At 45.6% G+C, this 17,339-nt stretch overlaps 1 protein-coding gene across 1 annotated transcript in view; it reads right to left on the reverse strand.

The window, feature by feature from the left end:
- The window catches only part of KREMEN2 (kringle containing transmembrane protein 2), a 35,261-nt gene extending 34,983 nt beyond the window's left edge, over positions 1-278 (reverse strand). Inside the window, exon 1 of the mRNA XM_063301067.1 lies at positions 32-278. The gene's annotated coding sequence lies outside the window, so the exon portion shown is untranslated. The remainder of the gene's footprint in view (positions 1-31) is intronic.
- Positions 279-17,339: the final 17,061 nt, after the last annotated feature.

Below are 17,339 nucleotides of genomic sequence, written 5' to 3' on the forward strand. Positions count from 1 at the left end.
CCCGGGGAGCCAAATCCGTGGGGAGCCGCACCGTGGCGCTTGTTTACGTCGGTCGGGTGACGCAGCTCAGGCAGCCGGAGTTGTGGTCTTAGCGGCTGGGAGACGGAGAGGTCGGATCCGCCAGCAGCCGTCCTAAAGCAAGAGGACCACCTGTCGCAGTCGCGCGCCCCGGTTCGACGACGCCTGGCCAGACAGCTCCCTTCTCGGGCGCTGCAGCTGCAGCTACTGCCGCCACCGCGCTCCGTTCCCCCAGCTCGCTCCCCTGGCAGCCGGAGGCAGAAGGGAAGGCAGCTCCCCCGCCATCCCCACCCCACTCCCAGCAGATCTCCCCGCCCTGGCCGGCGGCCGCCCCTGGGACATCCCATCCCGGAGAGGGAGGGCCGGGGAGGGGGAGGAGAAGGCGGCTCTTCGGCGGCGGCAGCTTTGCGGGCGAGTCGTTCCCTTTCCCCAGCTCTGCGCGCAGCCTTGAAATCCGAGACGGGGCGGGGCAGGAGGCGGAGCCAAGGAGGGAGGAGGCGCTTCGGAAGGCGAAAGCGTGAGGCTTGGGCCCGAGGGGCGATGGGATCGGCCGGCCGGCTGGCTGGCCAGGACGGCGGAAGGCAGGCTTGAGCTATGGGTCACACCCCACCCGGCAGCTTTTGTTCAACGCCCGCCCCGCGTCATGGGCAGGGAGCCGTTCCACTGATGGCTTCAGGATCCCGTATAAATGAATTAAGGGCGCCACAGCAAGAGAGCCATCCAGATGAGGAGCAGAGATGAGATACCGAACTATCACCTAATAAGAACAAAAATAATACCATAGAAACGACAGAATACTAGGTTAAGCAACAGAATCAATGAATCAGCCCTTTTAACAAACACAAGACCCAAATAAAAAACCGTAATTTTAAAAAGTGCTTGGGCAGCCTTCCCAGAAGCAAAGCAAGTGGGCGGATATGCATTCATGCTGCCTGCATGCCCTTTCTCATAAGCTGGGTCAGGGGGCATCTACAAAAAAGGCTGTCTCCTGTAAATACAGACAGCTTCATAGAATATGGGCAGATAGCTAGGATCAACCACATAAGCTTTTACATGTGAACAAATTAAACTGTGTCTGAAAAGCAAATGGCACCTAGCAGAACTATTTCAATATCAAGAATATAATCAAGTTACCCTGCCCCAACTAATATCCTGACTGCAACTTTTCACACTAATGGAACCTTCTGGATACTCTTCAAGGGTAGCCCTACGTAGAGCTCACTGCAGTAGTCCAGTCATGGTGGATAAAGCATGGAGGAAAGTTGAAAGAAAAGTTTGCAGCTGATGCACTCCACTTAATTGTGCAAACACATTCCCTTCTACCGCTGCCACTCAAAGTCTGGGAGGTGGAGTAGAGCAACGAAACATTCCCGAGAAACATGTAACTCTAGAACAAGTTGAAATCTAAACCTGGGCCAGGCGCTCTCTTGATCCATATCAAATTAGCTCCGCTTGTTCGCCCTTGTTCAGCCCAATACTGAGCCAGTCCAAAATACCAGCTATTTCCTCAGAGTCTTGTGACAACAAACAGGCGATCAATTTTATTTATTTATTTATAAATCTATTCACCACCCATCTCTCCCCTATGGGGGGATTCTGGGCGGCTTACAATAAAATATGTTGATGACACTCCAAATCTCACCTGGTGGTTTCAGGTCGATCGATATTAATGACACAGAAAACCAGAGAAAACGTTTCTCTGATCTCACACAGCCTAAGGCTTGTCTTGGACCCTGCTTTGAAAGGCCACACGGGCTAAGCCTTAGTATCAAAGAGGATCTCTGAACATCTGCACCATGTTTCCACTGGCTCAAAACTTGCTAGATCCTCAAAGCAAAAGCCTGATCTCACCGGCTATTAATTCAAGTAGAAATGCTGTCTGTTTGTATTCAAATGCTTTTCTTTATTTATTGTGGTGATTCGTATGTCACCTAATTCACTAGACTGATGCGTATTATTGAATCAAATTCTTTGGCAATAAAATTAGATCCTAGGTTTGAATCTAGGGTGAATTTGTACCCTGCTTCACCTCCTTGCAGTAGTTCTGAAAAAAATTACTAAGACATTCCAAGGCGGGAGAGAGATGAGCCCGTGCATGTGGTTAATGGTTAGAGCAGTCCTCCCCAACATGGCCTCTTTCTCCAGATGTAGCAGATACATCTCCCATCATCTCCACCTAAATCATTCTCTTGATGGTTTTCAATCAGTCAAGATGCGCTTCTGACTCCCACTTATTTAGCCAAAGCAAGAAGATCAAATTCTGTTCCACTTCAGAACGATGTTGCTGAGATGTAAGAAAACAAAGCAAAACAAACAGAAGTGGGGTTTCATATCAAAGGACTGCCAGTTCAGCCCTAAACTATGTTCAGAGGTACTTTTGCTTCTTAATTCCCTCCATCCCTCTTCCTCTCCTGAGCCACCATTTGTCACCCAACCTCCAAGTGACAGATTTGGAATTTCTAGTAAAAACAGTCAGTTCAAAAAACCTAAGTCTGCCCATCCCTAGGTTCAAGAAAGTTGGCACTACAACATTCAATTGGTTTAAGAAACTCATTTAGCTATTGTGGATTTCCTTCAAAGGTTCTTGGGAATGGTAATCTTGCTGAAAAACACTGTTCAAATTAAAAACACTTTTGAAGTCTTAGCATTCCCAGAATTCTTTGTTGGGGAGGTCACAAGAGCCAAACTGACTCGAAGCCCGCCCAGTGTAGATGCTGGGCATCATGGTAACTCCTTGAGGATTTCTCAGGAAGACCTGTCATTCCCAAATCAAAGCCCTTCCAATGTGTTGTCCAATTCTAATGACCCCCAGCCAATATATCCAATGGGAATGATGACCAGGGATTATGGAAGTCATCATCTGGCACTTCTAGAGGGTACCAGATTGGGGAATGCTGGAGTAGACAAACTCAAGAATTGGAAATACCAATAGCTTGGTGGAGCCAGCATGTTCAGATGCAAAATATCTGAGGGTTTGAGCAGATTACGAAGGAGAGCTAATACAATCCTGCTCTGCCAGAGAGTGTTCAGGAATCTGGGTAGATTAATGCTGGGAAACTGTGCTAGGGATTAAGTCGGGGACAAGCATCCTCTGCAGGGTCAGAGGCCACAAGTCAACTTCTGTTCTGGAGGGCCACCAAAGGCCATGTGGTAATGCTGAGATGTTCCTGCAAAGGCAACATTGAACATTTCCAGCCAGGACTTTTGGTGTGATTTTAGGGGGGGTGGCATGCAGACTTATAGCCTCGTGTGGCACAGAGTGGTAGGCGGCAGTATTGCAACCGAAACTCTCCCCACGACCTGAATTTGATCCCAGCGGAAGCTGGATTCTCTCTTGGGTAGCCGGCCCAGGTCGACTCACCCTTCCATCCTTCCGAGGTTGGTAAAAGGAGTACCCAGCTTTCTGGGGAAGGTGACGACTTGGGAAGGCAAACCACCCCGCTATAGTCTGCCAAGAAAACATCGTGAAAACGGCATCCCCTCAAAGGGTCAGACATGACTCAGTGCTTGCACAGGGGACCTTTCACCTTTTACCTTTCACCATGCAGACTCCACCCATTGCTGTGATCCTACCCACCGCCGGCATGAAGGCCCTAAGGAAGTGCACTCACAGCCAGAAAAAAAGTCTCCCATCTCTCCTTCCGATTCAGCTTCACCCCCGCCCCCCCATCTGCAACACTGGAACAACAGAGTAGCCAGATAATAAATATAAAATGCTTTGAACAAATCTAAGGACATATATGGAAGTATTATTATTATCCTCAGCCTCCTCATCTACCTCATGAAACTCAAGAGTTCCATTGCTAAGAAAATAAACAATTAAACCATCCTTTCCCCCAAAAAACTAGATCTGTACAAAAAAAATCACAACCATCAGCCTAGCTTCTCTCAAAAGGTCATTGTGACATATACTGTAGGCCCAACTCCAAATGCTTGCATTAAGGGTTCAAATAAATGACAAATAAATATGCATAGACACCATATATACCGGGCTACATTAATATGTAAACCCCCAGTTGGATTCCACAGCAAGATGGGCATTGTTGCACATATACCAAGGTCCACACCCTTCCAGGAGCTCATTATCTTTTCGCCATCTCAGACCAAGGACAAAAGTGTGGAAATAAAAAAAAATGACATCGAAAATTATATTATGGGGCAGATTTTGCCCCAGGAAGAAAAGTCAGTGAATCTATCTATCTATCTATCTATCTATCTATCTATCTATCTATCCATCCATCCATCCATCCATCCATCCATCCATCCGTCTATCTATCTATCAAATTTATATAGCTGCCCATTTCATATCTAGGACTCCGAAAGGCTTACAAGCAATCAGAATGAATATAACAACAACAAAAAGGAACAATATAGTACAATTTAAAAAACAGGAAAAAATAATATAAAAGCATACTAAAAAAAAATCATAAAAACTCATTAAATTCATACCCGAGCTAATCATATCTAACACTCAACACAGCCACTGTGCTAACTATGTTACATTCCCTGGTCCCCATGCCCATTGGCAAAACCATGTTTTCAGGGTCTTTTGAAAGGGCAGCAGGGTTGAGGCCAATCTAATCTCCGGGGGGATGATGTTCCACCGGGCAGGCATCAAGGCAGAAAATGGTGCCTTAGAGCAGTGTTTCTCAGCTCAGCAACTTTAAGATGTGTGGACTTCAACTCCTAGAACTGCCATAGAGAGAGGGGTCTTGCTCAACCCTGCCTTTCAAGCAGGGAGTACTAGTGATCTTTCCACATTTGAGGGGATGGGTAACCACCCCAATCCACATACAGTTAGGTACATGTGGTAAGATAGGTGTGCAGAGATGGAAGGGCATTGCTCCAGAGGGGGTTTCCTAGGAAAGCTTAGAGTGGAGGTGCCACGAGATGAAACTAAGCAGCCTTGGCAGAGATGGATGCCAGGATTAGCCAGCTGTGGGTGGAGGGGACAAAACAGAGTCAGGGAGGGTTCTTGTGGGTTGGCACTGTGGCTTATCAGTCCCAGAGGACCACGCCTTTTTCTTCTCCTCCTCCTTTCATCTGCCTTTTCCTTTCAGGTTCAAAGCTATCAAGGGGGGGAAATGGGGGGAAAGCAATTTCTTGGGGATCAAGGGGGGGATTAGGTGTGATGTGTCTTGTTTTGGTGTCTCTTGGCAGCTCCCATTGCTGGCTGAGGGGGTTTCCGCACAGGGAGGAGGAGAAGCAGCAGCTAAGATTTGGGACCTGCAGAAACCTGCCCCCTTTGAAGGGGGCTTGGAATCCCCCCCAGGCTTGGAGAAGGGGGGAAGGGAGTGGCCCCAGGTGGTAGCTGCAGTAGCAGTGCATATTGGGGAGGGGGACGAGAAGAAGACCGTGGAGGCATCAATCATACCTTGACTACAAAAGCTTCTGTGAACACTCAAGCATAGAAAAATCCAGACTTTGAAATGCAACCAAGTCCCTCAAATGCTGAGGCAAGCTCCAAAACTTTCCCCTTGCAACCACACTCACATTCCTTGCCAGCAGCACAGCACGCAGGTAGCCACATGGGAGGGTGTGCAAGTACATACAGGCACTCACAAGGGGCAGGTGGGAGGGGAGAGGGCAAATTGAGTCGCCGCAGAAAAGACATGGAATCGGGAACTCTGGAAAGGTTACCGGACTGCAACTGCCACTTTCTTCCCTACCAGCCATGCTGGCTAGAGCTGCTGGGAGCAGGAGCATTGCAACATGCAGAGGCTGGCAGATTCCTTGCATCTCTTTGAATAATTAGCCATTCTTCTGGAAGCTGGACAGATAGGAAATGCTCATCCTAAAGAAAAGGATTAGAGGTAGTCCTCCACTTACAACCACAATTGGGATTGGAATTTTGGTTGCTAAGTGATGCAGTTGCACCCAATTTTACAACCTTTTTTGCCATAGTCATTAAGCGAATCGCCATGACCGCTGAGCAAATCACATGGTTGTTAAGCGAATCTGGCTTCCCCCATTGATTTTACTTGTTGGAAGCCAGGTGGGGAGGTCACAAATGGTGATCACATGACCCCAGGCCACTGCAGCCATCATAACACATGCCAGTTGCCAAGTACCTGAATTTTGACCATGTGACTACTGGGATACGGTGATGGTCGTAAGTGCGAGGATCGGTCATAAGTCACTTTTTTCAGTGTCATCATATCTTTGAATGGTTCCTAAATGAATGGTTGTAAGTTAAGTACTACTTGTAATGGTGAGTGTGTTCCCTTCACCATTAAGCACCTTGTGCCAACCAACTTAAACTTACAATATCTTTAAGGCTAGAAAACTGAGCTCTCCAAGATTGTTGCAAGACAAATCAGAGCCGCAGCACATGGGTATGTGATGGCACCCTATGCAGAGTCAGATGAAGGAAGAGACAGTTGCCCCAAACCATCTCCCTTGGGTGAAAGCCGCCTTTATTCTGAAGGTCACAACCAAAGGTCTAGGGGGAGACTGAAGCAGTCGGTCTTGCCTTTCTCAGGCATTTTATATTTAATGAGAAGTAAAAATCTAATGCGGGTTCATTCCAACTGTCCCTTACAGTTCAGACTGTAACTGAAGGGGGAAAATACCAAGTAGTCCTTGTTTAGTGACCACAATTTGCTTTATAGACCTGCGAAGGTCATAAATGCAAGGATTGGTTGTAAAGTTACTTTTTCATCGCCATCGTAACTATGAATGGTCGCTAAACGAGGCAGTTGCTAATCGAGGACTACCTCTACTAAAAACATGGTATAATCATAACATCTGTCTTTAAAGGCTCCCTCCCAAACCCTCCCACTTTTTAGAGGGCAGCTCCTGAACATGACAGCCAAAAGCAAATGTGGCCCTTGTTAAAACTCTCCCCTCCCCAATGTCCTCTTCTATTGAAAACTTTTAGGAGTAAGATTCCTGCATGGTAATCTCTTCCACTTTATATTGGAATTAATATACTCAGAACTCTGAACATGGGTAAGAAGCATTAATTCCCAGTATGGAGGAGTTAGTTTATCAGTTTCACTTACTATAGGTTTCTCATTATTGCTAATTCAGATTTTTTAAAAAAGGGCTAAAACGACTTTGCACGTTTCTTCAATACCCCAAGCCTCATTTCTTTGCAATTTACAAAGTTCTTAACAAATAATTTTCTTTGCCATAAAACTTCTTTCTACATCATTTGAATTAAATATATGCATTTTTGTACAGGTGAGTGAAAGGTCCCCTGTGCAAGCGCCGAGTCATGTCTGGCCCTTTGGGGGGACGCCACTTTCGCGACGTTTTCTTGGCAGACTATAGAAAATGGCAGGGTGGTTTGCCATTGCCTTCCCCAGTACAGACTTTTCTCTAATACGCTTCTCCCCGCACCCTTTTTTCCCTACCTGTTAGCAAACTACACTGAATTTGGAGAACCTCTGCTTTCAAAAAATTTCAGTTCACACCGGTTTGAAAATGCAAGATTATATACGTTATTGTTCAAATAAATCTCTCCAAGACCAAAGCTGCTGGGCGGGGGGCGGGGGGTGGGGAGTCCTTTCTCAAGGGAAGGGTGAAGCATGGGCACCATTGACGAGACTGGCCGGTCAGGCTCAGAGGCCATCACTCGGGGGCCAAGCGAGACCCATAGATCAAGCACGCAAGTGGGACAGGACGCATGAACCTAAAGACGTGAGTCAAGGAAGGCGAATCATTTCCTTACCTTTTCAAACCATCAAGTAATTAACGTTGGACTTGGTGTTAAACTTCAGGCAGGCTGCCGTTTGGATTTTGCACCTCAGGTGCCCTGATGGCTTGAATCTTGGCCGGAGATGTTTTGCTGCCTGAGATAAAAAGATGAAATGCTCTAACTAGCCTCATTTCACCATTACCGCATCAATACCCAGGGCACACAGGACAATTGTACACCACCCTGTCGCTTTTAGATGCCAACCCTGCTGCAGCATACAGCGTTGCCAGGTTCTGTGCAGCGGTGCTCAAAATTCGTCAGATGATGACCTCTGCTATAAACTAGATTTAATGAGCATTTAGTTCACCTATTAGAGTGTTGTAACTTTTTAAAAATTGCTTTTGAAATAGTGACAAACAAGGAAAAAGAAAAAAAACCACAAAAGTAATTATAATGCAGATACATACATTCCAAAAAAAAGAGCCAACACATAAAGTGTGCTTTAAAAAAATATTTACACTAGATAAGTATATACAGAATAGTAACAGTTGTAATGATATATTATACTTTTTTTGAGTGCTTTGTAACTTGACAGACATTCCACATACTAACCTTTTATGCTCCCCTATTCCCACCTATTGCTCCTACCTCTTCTTTTAGATCCTTGCTTTTTATATATACTTTTAGTTTTAAATTCATATGTCTTTCATGTCTTCTAGCTTTTCATAATTTTTTTTAGATGTAGATTTTCATTTTTACTCTTGATGTCTCCTTTATACTTTTTAAATGACTGTACCCCACCTTCCTTAATGCTAGCCTATGACTGTAATAAAGATTGGATTTTGAGATGCTCTGACCCCATTCCTTACAAAGAGCTTGAACAGGCTGGCAGATTAATCTTACTTCAGCGCTGGCAACAGGGACCCTTTTCCCCAGCAGTAATTTCAAGGCATCAGGCTACTTCAGGTGGCAGATGGCAAGACAGGAACACACAGCTTTGCCTTTTAAGAGAGGGGAATGGATAGGAGGATGAAACCCACACACAAGTATCTACCACCAGAAGCAGTTGCCTCACTAATATTAAGTAGGCCCAACCTCAAGCTCTGAACGTAGAACCTCCATATTTGGAAGCAGTATACCTGTAATTAGTAAATGCCCATGGGATAGTAAACTGCAAGCAGCAACTCCTTCCCCCTTCACGGCCTGGCGTTCTACTGCTCCTCCTGCTCCCCAGGGTGAAAAGAGGCCCCAGTGAAAACAGGGGATTTCCCAGAGGTGATATGACCAGTCAGGGCTGCTTGCCTTGTTTCAAGGCACCGATGCTTCAAAGCATCGCATTTGAGGACCTTCCAGCTGGGTGCTGCTGGGGAGTGAGCCACCCCACCAGACCCATGTCCTGCATCCTGTTTGCAAGAGTGCTCCTGAGCATTGCAGAACACGTGCCTTCCGCTGCATGGAGTAAGAAAAGCCTGGCACAGCGAGCTGCTGGGATTAAGGGGTAGGGCTTGGATTCTGGTATTTCTCGGTAGAGGAATAAACCAGGGAGGGCAAACATATCACCAAATCCGCACCCTACCCTGTAGCTGCTGCACCCGAAGCATACGCACAACCCCTCAAACAGTTTAGTAACAAACAGCTTCTGCATCTGTCCGTGTCCCGTTCAGCCTTCCGAGAACCCCAGTGGATGTTGCTTGCTGTCAGACGCAGCTACTGGCCTGACTAGTCCACTGTTCCTTAAAAGTGTGGTCTGAGGACCACTGGGGGTCCCCCAAGACCCTCTCAGGGCTCTGCAAAATCAAAATTATTTGCCAGATATTGAAGATATTTGCAAAAAAAAAAAGTCACTCTTCTCATTATTATTTTTTGTGAAAGGTGAAAGGCCCCCTGTGCAAACACCAAGTCATGTCTGACCCTTTGGGGGGACACTGCTTTCGCGAAGTTCTCTTGGCAGACTATAGCAGGGTGGTTTGCCATTGCCTTCCCCGGTTGTCACCTTCCCCAGCAAGCTGGGTACTCATTTTACCGACCTCTGAAGGATGGAAGGCTGAGTCGACCTGAGCCGGCTACCCGAGAATCCAGCTTCTGCTGGGATCAAACTTGGGTCGTGGGGAGAGTTTCGGCTGCAATATAGGGTTTTTTCATGAAAAATATTTATGTTAATATCTAATGGGTTTAATCTTGTTCTTACATGATTCGATAAATAAATATTCTACGAATGCATCAGTTTTAATCTTTAAATATCAATAAATATAACCCATACAAACAAGAGCTCTTTTGGGGTCCTCCATAATTTTTTTTTAAAAGTGGGAATGGGTCCTGAGCGCAAAAGGTTTAAGATACACTGGCCTAGTCTGATGTCTTCTCTGATTGGCAGTGGCTGCTCCAGGTTTTAGGCATAGGTCTTTCTCAGGACCTCCTACTCAAGTTTCTTTTTATTGGCCCAAGGATCAAAAAGATCTACTCAAACTACTCAAGTTTCTTTTTATTGGCCCAAGGATGCATGAAAACACATGGACTCACCCTGAAATTATGGTCCCCAGTCTAATCATTTAATTTTTAAAAAACAGGCATTTTTAGCCATTACATCTGCTTTGTTGGGCTTTGAAAGATGATGAGCAAGGCTTCTTGAAATCTGGATGGCCTCCACAGCTGATGATTAGCAATAGATTTCAAAGCTAGGTTTGCAGCAATGTGGGCTGAACACTTGAATGAACAGCCAGCCAGCCAACCAAATTAATGATCAAGTTGTCCAAAACGGAATTCTATTCTCACATTTCTCTTCTTCCAGATCATGGAACGTGTATGGCTGCCCTTCATCTTTTGTGTCCATTCCAGCAATCAGCATCTTGGAAATGGAACTGGATATGTGGGAAGGAGGGCTGGCAGCAGCCTGGGTTTTTTTTGCAGGGGTGGCGGGGGAGGAAAAGACTGTTTTTTATGCACACAAAATTGAGCAAGGGTTTTCCTATTCTTTGCCAAACCACTAGAGAGTTAGCCCTGGAGTATCCAAGGATCATTTTTCCTTTTATAAGTGAGGGACCTGGAGCGAGACTCACATGAGACAAGCTTGGTTTCTCATCTTTAATATATGATTACTGCAGAATAGTTCACATTTGCCTCAGGACCCAAGGCACAGGAAATTTCACTTCACCCCTAAGGCTCGTACAACAGTGGTCGGCAACTTAATTCTACTGGCAGCCCAGTTGACGGATGGCTGGCCAGAAGCCAAGCCTCTTCCTTCTCCTTCAACTCACTTGCTGACTCTAGAATAACTCTGAGCTGGCTCAGATTAAGAGTCCCAAATTGGTACTGCAAAAATCAAAGTCTCTCAGAAGACTGGCTGGAGATTTAAAAAGAAAAAGAGAACAGCAAGTCACTTTCAGCAACAGGAATGGCAAAGGCAAGGATTGGGCCCAGTGATGTTCAACTTAAGGCCAGATACTATCAATGGGATGAAAGTTTTAGGGGCATGCAGCTCCCCACGTTGCTTAGCCACGTGGCCTTAAGTGGGCCCCCGGACAACAATACAGCAGCCGCAACACCTGGAACACTAACCCAGATGAGGTCAGATTGGGAAGAAAGCCAGCTGGATTTCCCCCCAGCAGTGTTGGGAGAAATGGGGCAAGTGTGTGTGGGGGGGGGGCACACTTGCCCCATTTCTCCCAAGACTGCTACAGCCCAGCAGATGGGGAGCTAGAAGGCCAGCAAAGAGCTCAACCGGTCCATGGGCATGTGGATTTGTCTTGTCCTTTTAAAGGCTATTTAAGCAATGAATCTCATCAGTTAATTACACACTGGCAGAGTTCTCACAAGACACCAGATGAGACTAAATATAGCTGGGCAGTTTGTGGTTCTGTATGTTGTGGGAACCCAGACAATATCTTAGCACATTGTTTGAAGCAGGCCATCATATTAAATGGTTTATTTGGTGTGGGGATAACATGTTATGTGAGCTCAACAATTAGGTGTGTTGATTGGTTTTAAGATTGAGCACGGTGTGGGAATCTATCCAGTATGTGAGGAAAGACTGTCCTATAAAAGACTGATATGAATGCAACAGTTTATTGGTTATAAAGGTGGGGCCATGGGTGACTGCAGGGGGGACGAGTAAAATAAGTCAAGATGGCAGTCGCAACTGTGATTGAAACCACACAGCTTGTTATGTGCACATAAAAAGGAACAGGGTTTAATTAGACTGTTGTGGCTGCCATCTTGATTTTTACCTCTTCTGCAGATGTCTCTGGGTGGGATGTGTATGTATGTGTGTGCACATGTGTCTCTCTGTGTGTGAGAGTGTTAGATGTGGGCAAAATGCCCCAAAATATATATTTTATTTTATCCTTCCTCATAGAGTTAGAATTTGGGGTCATCCAGTCAAATGGTTTGGCAGGAGATTTAGGACAAAAAAAAAATTCCCCCACACAACGCATCATTAATTTGTGGAATTTGCTACCACAGGATGTGGTGATGGCCGCTAGTTTGGATGCCTTTAAAGGGGAATCAGACAAATCCACAGAGGCAAACACTACCAGTCAGGATAACCACATATTTTCCCTGTGATCAGATTCAGTACCCGTCTAAATGTTGAGGAGGGGACTGTAACTTTTTACTGAAAGGTTGTGGCCCAAGGCTGGATAATATATGCCTTGCATATAGAAGGCCTCTAGCTCTAACTATCTCCAGACAGGAAAAGCTCTGAAAAGCTTTGGCTGTGTTCCCACAACACACTCCACCACTGTGGCTCGCTGGTTTATGAATCCATCCAGTGTTGTATGAATCCATCCAGTGGTAACTTTATGATGCAGTGTGCTCTGTAAACCATTGGCTGAAATGTGTGCTAACTCCAGATACCGTGTGAACACAGCCAGGGTATTAGTATGCTTTCCCAAGCCAGTGTCCTACAGATGGGTCAAGAAAATTCTCCCAAATTTCCAGAGTAGCTGGAATTCTGGCAGTTGTGGCCTCAACTTACCTTGAGGGTGCCAGGTTGGGGGAAGAGTGTTGAGAGCAGCAGCGAGGTGGAAACCTAATTAGACTCTGTGGCTGGGTTTGCACGACACACTAACTAGTCCAGGAGCTGGCTGACCTGGGAGGAGATGGACTTTTGATCTCATTAACAGGAGTTTGATATCATCCTTTGTAGCTACTCTGGTGGAAAAATGCCCTGCCAAACATACTGCCAGCCCAAGCCTTCCTGGCCTAGTCCACATTTGGAAGAACCCAACAGGGCCCACCTGACTGTTGCATTTCAGCTCCCATCTGTTCCAGCCAGCCTGGCCAACGTCAAACGACTGTGGGAACTGTAGATCAAAACATCTTCAGCCTTATCTTGTGAGCTGGGAACTGAAGCTATTCTGGGCTAGCCTTTGTGCAACCCAAGCAAAGGACAGTCCCATGCAAGATTGTTTCCTACCTCGCTGCTCCATGTGTGACACAGGACACTGCCCCAGGGAAGTTTGCTCTTAATCAAACAGGTGGTTCCGGAGGGGGGACAAGTGTGGGGTGCGGAGCGGGTGGCAGTTTCTGCCTCTTCCTGTCCATTAATTAAAGATTAAGGAGGATGCAAATCAAATGGTGACAGTGTGACAGGCCTTGCCTTCATCTGGCGTCCAGCTGCAAGAACCGGCCTCAAAAATCTCCACTTCCCACCCACTCAATGCCACATCCCTTTTCTTTTAATTTGGCCCTGATGAATCCCAGAACTGATGCTGCAGCAGAGGACACCCCCTTCCTCTCCCACTGCTGAAGGCCACCCCTGGACTAGGGTACAATGTGGAAATTAAAGAAAACTGAAGCTAGAGTGGCTCAAATACTGTAATGGTAAATTCAGCGTCTGGATGTATATCAGTCTTCTCCAGCCTGGCACCCCCCAGCTATGTTGGGACTGCAACTCCCAGAATTCCACAGCTGGCAGATTGCCTTGCATGATGGAATGCATGGCACACCAGCTGTGGAATTCTGGGAGTTGCAGTCCCAAACACATCTGGGGGGCGCCAGATTGGGCAAGACTTTCTATATTTGTGAATATTTCAGCATGGACTGTTATACATGTTTTCAGGTTACTCAACAAGAAACCGAACCGTAGTCCACTTGCCCTAAAGCAGTAGGTCATAGCAGCATTTCTGCCTTTTCACTGACTCCAAGCTGGCAGCCTAACACAGTGCAGCATGTTCAGTCATTCAGTACTAGAGAAGGCAGAGAAGGGAGTCAGAGATACCTTGTGTGGTTCTTCACGCCAGTTTCTGAGCAGGAACACTCTGCTTGAGTGGTGACAAACTGTTGTTTGCAGCAGAGTCCTCAAAATACGTAGCTCCCCCCCCTTTTTTTTTTTGCTAATCTCAATGCACCAAATGCAGACACAGGCATACAGACACACCCCACAACACCCCAACAGCAGTTCTAGCGGGGCAGCCTTCCTTACTTTGGCTTTATCGTCCCTGATGTCCCCCAGAGCTAGTGTTAGGGCCCTCCTAAGTGGCTTTCAAGGACCTTTCAGTACCTCTTTGGCTACACCAGTGATTTTTACTTATTCGTGCCAGAAGCATCACAGTTATAAGGCATACTGTAAAACATAGAATTTAAAATGTAAAATATAAAAGTTAAAATATATAAAATATGAAAGTTAAAATATAAAAAAGTTAAACAGATCTTGCCCAGAAACTGGCAACATTAATTGCATATAGTCCACAAGTTGCAACATTTCGTTGCAAGTCCTACATATAACTTTATAAGAGAGAATTTATCAAGCCCAACTTTGCCAGAATTGCTCGCTACAAGTAATAGTGTATGCGCTGTTACTATGAAAAAAAATTACTAAAATGATATTTTTGAGAATAATGCTTTGACACATGGGATTGTTGTAGAACTACACCAGTGATAGCAGAGCCTTTCTCAAACCTTCAGCCTGAAAAGGTTCTGGGATGATCAGAAGCACAGACTTTGCAAATGGCCCACTTCATTGCACTGGGACAAAAAAGGCCCCCTTGCCAGCTTTGGGATCTCTCTGCCCTATGGGAATCTCTGATTCTCCCTCCTTACCCTCTCCCTTCCCAGCGCCCCCGTCCCCAACTCCGAGTAACCCAATCCTCCAAGCGCATCCGCTAGGAATGGCTTTCTTCCCTCCGCCCCCTCCCCGCTCAGATCTGCCTCCAGCTGCACCTGGCAAATATTGAGCCTGCTCTGATCCCGGTCCTCTTTGAAGCAGGGTGCCTGAGATTCCATGCATGCTGCCTTTTGTTCCTCTCATCCTATAGTCCACCAGGCACGGCTATTTTGGTCTCCTGCTCTTGGCATCCAGCTACCAAAGGGAATGGCAACAAATGTGTTAAAAGGAGTGGATGGATGCTTGGGGATCAGTCAGGGGTGACCCCAGGCACAAAGGCGCGCGGGGGGCGGGGGCAATCCAGTCAGGTCCCCCTTGGTGCAGTGATCCAGAGCGCCACCAGGGGAGCCAGAGGGCATTCCTAGCCCCTGACCACGACAGTGTTGCTGTATGACAGGGTACAGTTTAGCCAGTGGTAACCCTTTGAGTGATGTCCCCTCAGAAAAGTGATGGGGGGGGGAGGGCAAGACAAACATTACGTTTAATTTTCTTTCATTTCATTTCATGAACATTTACATGCTGTTCATGGTTTGAATGGTAATTAAAATTTAGTACTGCTAATGGAGTAATCAGTTCATCCCTTTCCTTATGTTAGAAAGATGAGCCAATAAATTTTGTGTTGCCTATTACAGTAAAATACCTTGACGGATCTTTGCAATGGTGCTTGTTGCAAGAAGCAACTGCTGCTTGTCTGTTTTCTGCTATGAAAACCCCTGAAAACAACTTATAATGGACTAAATGTTGTCCTGGGACATCCAAATTATTTATTTATGGTATTTACTGGCGTACGTTTTACTGGTTTAATGTGATTTAATTGAATCTGTAAGCCTTTCTTATTGCTTTTTATTAGAAATACTTAGGGTCTGTGACTGTAATAAACAGATAAATAGTTTAAATCCCTGGAGATTTGGATGTGACCACCAGGCTCCAGATCGTGCATATCTGCTATGTGAAAATGTTGCTTCAGTGATTCCACACCACAGGCTTATAACTCCTCTGCCTTTGTCTCACATTCTTACATATCCCTTCATGCCCTGTCACCATGTGTAGAAGGGCTGTCAAAGCAACATACAGGTAGTCCTTGACTTACGACCGTTTGAAGTTATGATGGCGCTGAAAAAAGTGACTTACAACCTGTCCTCACACAACCGTCGCAGTGTCCCTGCAGTCATGTGATCAAAATTTGGGTGCTTGGCAACCGGCATGTATTTACAACTTTTGTAGTGTCCCAGGGTCACTTGATCACCATTTACGACCTTCCCAGCCAACTTCTGACAAACAAAATTAATGGGGAACCACGTGATTCACTTAACGATCGCCGCAAAAATGTCGTAAAGTTGGGTGCAGTCACGTGATGCCTCATTTAACAACTGCACCACTTAATGATGAATTTTCTGATCCCTATTGTGGTCATAAGTCAAGGACTACCTGTAGTTGGCCTCATCCATTCAGTGCAGGCACATCCATAAAGGCACAAGAACAAGTACATCTCCAGAGGAGGTAGGTGTGGGAACAGCTAGTCCATAGTGTGAGGAATGTGTTACACAACCCTCCAGATGGAGTAACATAACCCTTTTGCCAGATGTGTGTCAGACATCTGCATGTGTCATTCAGAGAGGAGGGAGATGTCAAACGTTATCAAGCATGTGCATGTATCTGCCATTGTATCAGAGACAAGAAGCAGGAGCTATTGGTGTGCCATAATGGAGACATCTGCTTATTTGGTGTTTCTTGCAGTTGGGCAAATTTGTGAGTGCAAAAGTGCATGCCCTTTGTCAGTAAACAGGCAATTATGCCTGCAAGTAAGTGTACTTGTGAGGGATGGTCATGCTGACTGATAAAATGATTATACAGAGTTGTCCTTTTCAAGCTTTGTTTGATCACACTGAAAATCTATCTCCTCCAGCAGCTTACAGGTGATCAGACCCAAAGCCTCCCCACTGTTGCCCATTTTCTAGCAATTAGTATCCAGTGGTACACTGTTCTTGAATGTGGCAGTTCCATTTAACTATTGCTGGCTTTTATTATTACTAATACTAGCATTTAGCAATTAACTGTGGGTTCTGTGCTATAGTTATCCCATAAGCAGACTTCAGAGAGCTTTAAAGGAGGCATAAAACTCTGAAAGTCAAAAGATTTGGCACTATATAAATGTGATGAAGAATGAATGAATGAATGAATGAATGAATGAATGAATGAATGAATAAAATAATCAATAAAAGTATAATGGCTAACGTGTGAGAGCAGCAATAGTTATTTATTAAAAATGGACATCAGTTGCGTGTGTGTGTGTATTTGTGTGTGAAACTTAATACATGTGTGTGCAATATAATATATGTGTATGTGAAAGAACAGAAGCTTTTGTGCTGGAGGCGATTCAGGCAGCTGTTGAAGTTTGCAGAGGAGGGAGGACTTCTTTGGGAAAAGCAACTCTGTGTGTGTGTCTGTGTGTGAGTGTGTGTGTGTGTAGAAAGTATATATGTGTTTTAATACTTGAGTGTGGTACTGCCCTTTGATGCAATATGCCCCTAAATCTTTCTCTTGATACCTTCCATTCTGATCACTGCAAGATACACT

The sequence above is a fragment of the Candoia aspera genome, chromosome 4 (assembly GCF_035149785.1).
Source record: "Candoia aspera isolate rCanAsp1 chromosome 4, rCanAsp1.hap2, whole genome shotgun sequence".
Lineage (NCBI taxonomy): Eukaryota > Metazoa > Chordata > Lepidosauria > Squamata > Boidae > Candoia > Candoia aspera.